The following is a 6,000-nucleotide window of genomic DNA, read 5'->3' as shown; positions in this document are numbered from 1 at the left end:
TTATACCTATATACTGAATAAATTCCTATGCTGTTTAAAGAATTGGCTTGGCGCTTCTCTCTCCTCCTTTAAAAATGTAATGCACCGTAAATTATGAAATACAGTATAAGCATGCACTGTACTTTTTTTCTCTGGGTTTCCCAAAAACTGGATTTCGCTTGGCTCTTGTGCCCCTTCAAGTCTTTCAGAGAGAAAGCCTTTTTTTATTTTTTTTTTTTTTTAAATGATCCAAATACAATTTGTTGTGCACACAGACCCTTACAGGCCTCATAAAACATAAGACACAGAATACCACTTCCATTTCCGTTTAATCATTTATTAATATTTTTGAAATGTACAAGGATAAATAGGACTTATGTGCACACTTCCAGCACTAAACAGGAATATGTACAGGCACTGGATGTAAAATTAAACAGCTCTCAGTACTGGAATTCTCTTTACATACATTGCAATGTAAACATCATACCATCAATAAATTGCAATAAGTTTAATAACTTAAACAGGAAGGCTCGATAAAACAAAAAAAAAAACACCCTCAATTCATGCAAGGCGGTTTCACTGAAACACCTTCAATTATCTTTCAGGTCATGTCTTTTTGCATAAGAAATGCCTACTACCAGACCATATAGAGTTTAAACTTAAGAGGAAGTCTAAGACATTCAGTAGTAATGGACTAAAAGGTTTAATGGTAATCAAGGTGCAAACAGCAGCAACATGTTGTAACCAATATCAGCATGATCAAGGTTTAGGTTTACTCTGATTAAACGGATAACACTTTATTTCTCAGGGCATGTGGCATACTAAAACACATGAGGCAAAGAGCAATATACAAGATGCACTAAATCATAGCCAACAAATAGAATGAAAATCTTGAGTAGTGTGATTATAATAAACTATAATTTGGTTGTTGAGTGTATACTGATTTGCACATTATCGTTACCCTAGTGTGAATTCCAAACACAGCTCATTTTTACATAGTAACATTGGTCCAGCTTGGACCAATGTAACTATACAGTATATACCATAACTGGCCGATGCCCCCGGAGGCTATAAATCACTGAAGGCGCCAAGGGCACCATTCAGAGAATATTTTGCATTCTCTAAATTAATGCAAAGTCTTCACTGATTGGATGAGTTGGAGAGTGTGATGTCACTGCCCCACCTTTCCAACTCGTCCAATCAGAGGATGCTTTGTATTCATTCCAAAAATGTAAAGCATTCTTTTACTGATGCCTGTGCATCAAGGCAAGGCTCTGGAAGGAGCAGCTGTCTGGATCTTTGAACAGTTTGAAATGCTATTTTTGTTTGTGCTATATTTTTTTTATCATATGCTCAGTTTAAATAGCTTTGTGACAATTTTACTGTAATAAATAAACCTGAGCCTGTTTAAATATTTTAAAATGCTGATAACACAAATGTCAATTATTTTTTATAAAAAAAAAAAAAAATCAAAAACAAAACTAAAATGCAAATTCTGAAACAGATATTTTGTACAAAAGCTTATTTGATGGTGATGCTGTAAATTTACCTAAATAGTCAGAACAGTTTACAGTATAAACTACCATTTCATATTTGAATTCTTCTTCTCTGTCCAGCGTTAGAGCTTAAAGATCCTTCATGTTGAAAGTGCCAAGCTCCCTACAATGTTGACCAATCGGGATCTTGCTACCTGGAACCCCAGTAGACAGCTGTTCCTCTTAAGCCAAAGTTGTGTTATGTTGAAAAGGCTGAGTGGCTGGTTAGAGGTCAGAGCAGGGAGGTGTCTGCACATTGATATTGTGGCATAAATAAATAGGTTTCCAACTTTCTGTGTGGAATATCCTATCAAAGGAGAAGTCCTTAATGTAGAATAATTTAGATTAATAATACCAACACTTTCTACTTGTGTTTTTTTTTTTTTTTCTTTTTTAATTGTGGTCCAAGCCCATCGAAAATTGAAAAGGCTGTTGGTGTTTATCCCTCTAGATGGGAAAGTTCCTATAAACATTCTACTTTATAATATAGTGAGCATGAACTTGCCATTGGATTCAGCCTTGTGACCTATTGGATAGTTTAGAATAAAGGAAAAATATATGTTTTTTTACAGTGCTCTTCCCGTTTGTCATATGCAACCTAGAGTGCAGATAGAGGCTATAGGGTTAATTTACTAAAGGCAAATAGACTGTACAGTTTGCAAGTGTAGTTGCACGCATTTTCCCCAGCACTTATTGGATGTTACATAGTTACATAGTAGGCGGGGTTGAAAAAAGACACAAGTCCATCAAGTCCAACCTATGTTTGTGATTTTATGTCAGTATTACATTGTATATCCCTGTATGTTAGGGTCGTTCAGGTGATTATCTAATAGCTTTTTGAAATTATCGATGCCCCCCGCTGAGACCACCACCTGTGGAAGGGAATTCCACATCCTAACTGCTCTTACACTAAAGAACCCTCTATGCAATTTAAGGTTAAACCACTTTTCTTCTAATTTTAGTGAATGGCCACGTGTTTTATTCAATTCCCTTTTGCTGAAAAGTTTTATCCCTATTGTGGGCTCACCAGTATGGTATTTGTACATTGAAATCCTATCCCCTCTCCAGCGTCTCTTCTCCAGAGAGAATAAGTTCAGTGCTCGTAACCTTTTTTCATAACTAATGTCCTCCAGACCCTTTATTAGTTTTGTTGCCCTTCTCTGGACTCTCTCCAGTTCCAGCACATCCTTACTGAGGACTGGCGTCCAGAAATATGGTGTGGATGTGGTAAAGGTCTGCTGATTTCCATAAGCCGCTGACAGCAGAAATCTAAGAATGAGAGAAAAACAACCCTTGAAGTGGGTCCCCCCTGCACTGCAAGGGTTAAATGCTTGTTTAGGGCATGATTACTTACCTGACCCCTTGCTCTGGCCATCTCCCATGTTCTCCTCCTTTCCCTGAAGCTCCGGTCTGTGGGTGGGGTGTTGTCATCATGTGCAATGTAGGGCTATTAACGCTGCATTGTATGTGATAGGGGTGAGCATGTAACTGCAGGCCAAGGCACCTTAGAAAGGAAGCTGCAGTAGACTGGTCACACTGATTGAGGAATCCTGCCAGAGCCAGGAGTAAGTGCAAGTAAATATGCTGGGGTTTTTTTTGTATTTTCCTTGCACCTGATTGGGTATTCTTTGTGAAGTGTCGCTTCACCACAATCACTAAGCTCTTGGGAAAATGAGTGCAACTGCACTTGCAAAGTGCACAGTCTATTTTCCTTTAGTTAATCAACCCCTATGTGTTTGGTTACAAAACCTTACTATGGAGCGGTTTTAAGCTTTCCTGGCTCTTACTGGTTATATTGTCAAACATCTATTTTCAGAGCATTTTTATGTACTACTCTACTATGGACATCTAATGCCCAGACAAGGAAGATGGAGGGGCAGAATAGCAGTTCCTTGAAGGGTTCAGCCTTGGGATGGAGGTAAGTTTACATCTACATTCATCTTATTCTGACAATTCCTTTTTTTTTTTTTTCGATGGACTTCTCCGTAAAATTCCACGGTTTAAACAGATACCAAAATTAAGATTAAAAGTAAAACTCAAAAATGAATGAGAAAAAGATAAGACTGTTGTAAACTCCGTTTTAAGGACATAAGTGATACTGAATCTTGCATTACGATGTGCATACTACCTGTCAGCCTTTGTTTAGCAATCGCATTCTGTATGCAGGCTGACGGGCATCAAGTCTTTTTATTCTTGTAGGGTGGCCAAAGTTTCAGCAACGAGGGTAAGACTACGCTACGTCTTCATCACTCAAGACAGGACTCTGGAAACCTAGAGGAGATTTTCCCTCAATGCTTTGACACCTTCTCATGCACGAAACACGAGTAGCACTTGTAACCAGACCTCGATACCAAGGAGAGACAAGCTTCCACAGGTAACTGTGCCAAAGACAAGGCAATCTTTTCACTTCTCAAATTCCGCACTTGAAAAAAGGAAAAGAAACGGACAGTGACAGAAAAATGACTGTCAGTGATACTGCAACCTACAAGCAGTTGGCAGTGTTAATATAGCTTTGGGGCTGAGGGATAGTGGGCAGTCATGCACAGTATTGCTTGGCAATTTCTGTCCAGGCCCATACAGCTAACACACCTAGAGCTTTGGCAGGACATGCCAGTGGGACAGCATGCAAGTCTTGACACACAAAGCATTTGACACAACACCCACAAACATATTTAGTAAAGCAACACGGTAAAGCAATATAATCCATACTAACCAATCAGACTTGTACTTATGCCCTGTACACACGATAGGATTTTCTGATGGAAAATGTGTGATAGGACCTTGTTGTCGGAAATTCCGACCATGTGTGGGCTCCATCACACATTTTCCTATAGGAATTTCCGACATACAAAGTTTGAGAGCTTGCTATAAAATTTTCCAACAACAAAATCCGTTGTCGGAAATTCCGATCGTGTGTACACAAATCCGACGCACAAAGTGCCACGCATGCTCAGAATAAATTAAGAGACGAAAGCTCTCCGTTTAGCTCTCCGAAAGCTCTCCTACGTTTATAGTCCCGACGTACGTGTTTTACGTCACCGCGTTCAGTACGATTGGATTTTCCGACAACTTTGTGCGACCATGTGTATGCAAGACAAGTTTGAGCCAACATTCGTCGGAAAAAATCCATAGATTTTGTTGTCAGAATGTCCGATCAATGTCCGACCGTGTGTACAGGGCCTTACACTGAATGGACTCCTGTACAGTCAAACTAGATGCTGCTGGTTACACCATATCATTGCTCTTTTTAACAGCTTAGGAAACAACTCGCCTGTTATTGTTTCCAGAGATATTACTGAACTCTTCAGAGCTGGTTCACAAATCCCCTCCACAAGCATGTTTTCATCTCTATTTTAATAGCAGATATTGATATTTACATGTACACTGTAGCTCTGCTATTTAGTTAGAGATACAAAATCTGTTTTTTTTTTTTTACACAACTATGTGGGTATCCTAATTATGCTAATAACTGGAATTGAACTCCACTCCCGTTTAAAAAAAAAAAAAAAAGGTCAAGATTCCATACTGATATTATCCACTTAGCCTCTGGAAGATTTACCCCCCCCCCCCATGATCAGGCCATTTTTTGTGATACGGAAATCTTAACTGACAATTGCGCAGTCATGCAACTCTGTTACCACATAAAATGTGTTCATTTTTCTGCACAAATAGAGATTTCTTTTGGTGGTATTTGATCACCGATGCATTGATTTATTTTTTGCTTTATAAGCAAAAAAAGGCTGACCATTTTGAAAAAAAACACATCCAAAAAATTAAAAAAAACAAAAACAAAATTCTTCATAAATTTAGGCCAATATGTATTGTACTACATATTTGATAAGAAAAATCTCAATAAGCGTATATTGATTGCTTGGCGCAAAAGTTTTAGCGTCTACAACTATATTATATATACTAGAGTTTTTATTTATTTTATGTAATGGCAGTGATCAGCAATTTATAGCGGGACTATGATATTGCGGCGGGCATTCTGACACTTTGTGGGAACCAGTGACACTAATACTGTGATCAGTGCTAAAAATTTGCACTGTCACTATACTAATGACATTTGCTGGGAAGGGGTTAAACATCTAGGGCAATCCAAGAGTTATATGCGTGCCTGGCCAGTGTTTTCGTGTTCTGTGTTTGGTGTTTTTACTAAGGTAAGTGATGGATTTTATTTCCTACTTTGCAGGGAAAGAAAACCCATCACTTTCCCCCTGTCATAATGGAGCTCTGCCTTGTTTACATAGGCAGATCTCCGTCCTGTGTCTCTTACACGGGATCAGCACGTGCCGATGGGTGCGCAGCCGCCATGTAGCAGTAAATCTGCTATGAGGTGGCCAGCAAGTATATCTAGTGCCAAAACGTTTGTTTTCATTTTAAATATATTAATGGAGGGTTAAAACTGTTTTTTTTTTGTTTTGTTTTTGCCATCTGTGTGTCTCCTTACAGAGATTTTACTTCCTGTAGACTCAACAGAAAGTTA

At 38.6% G+C, this 6,000-nt stretch overlaps 1 protein-coding gene across 1 annotated transcript in view; it reads right to left on the bottom strand.

The window, feature by feature from the left end:
- Window positions 1–300: 300 nt before the first annotated feature.
- LOC141114139 (sodium channel protein type 4 subunit alpha-like) overlaps window positions 301–6,000 on the bottom strand; it is a 210,110-nt gene continuing 204,410 nt past the window's right edge. The window contains exon 25 of the mRNA XM_073607644.1: window positions 301–3,936. The gene's annotated coding sequence lies outside the window, so the exon portion shown is untranslated. The remainder of the gene's footprint in view (window positions 3,937–6,000) is intronic.

Source organism: Aquarana catesbeiana, linkage group LG12, assembly GCF_042186555.1.
Source record: "Aquarana catesbeiana isolate 2022-GZ linkage group LG12, ASM4218655v1, whole genome shotgun sequence".
In the NCBI taxonomy this organism is placed as follows: Eukaryota; Metazoa; Chordata; class Amphibia; order Anura; family Ranidae; genus Aquarana; species Aquarana catesbeiana.
Note: the sequence above shows the minus strand (reverse complement) of the source record. Positions and strands in the feature narration are given on the sequence as shown.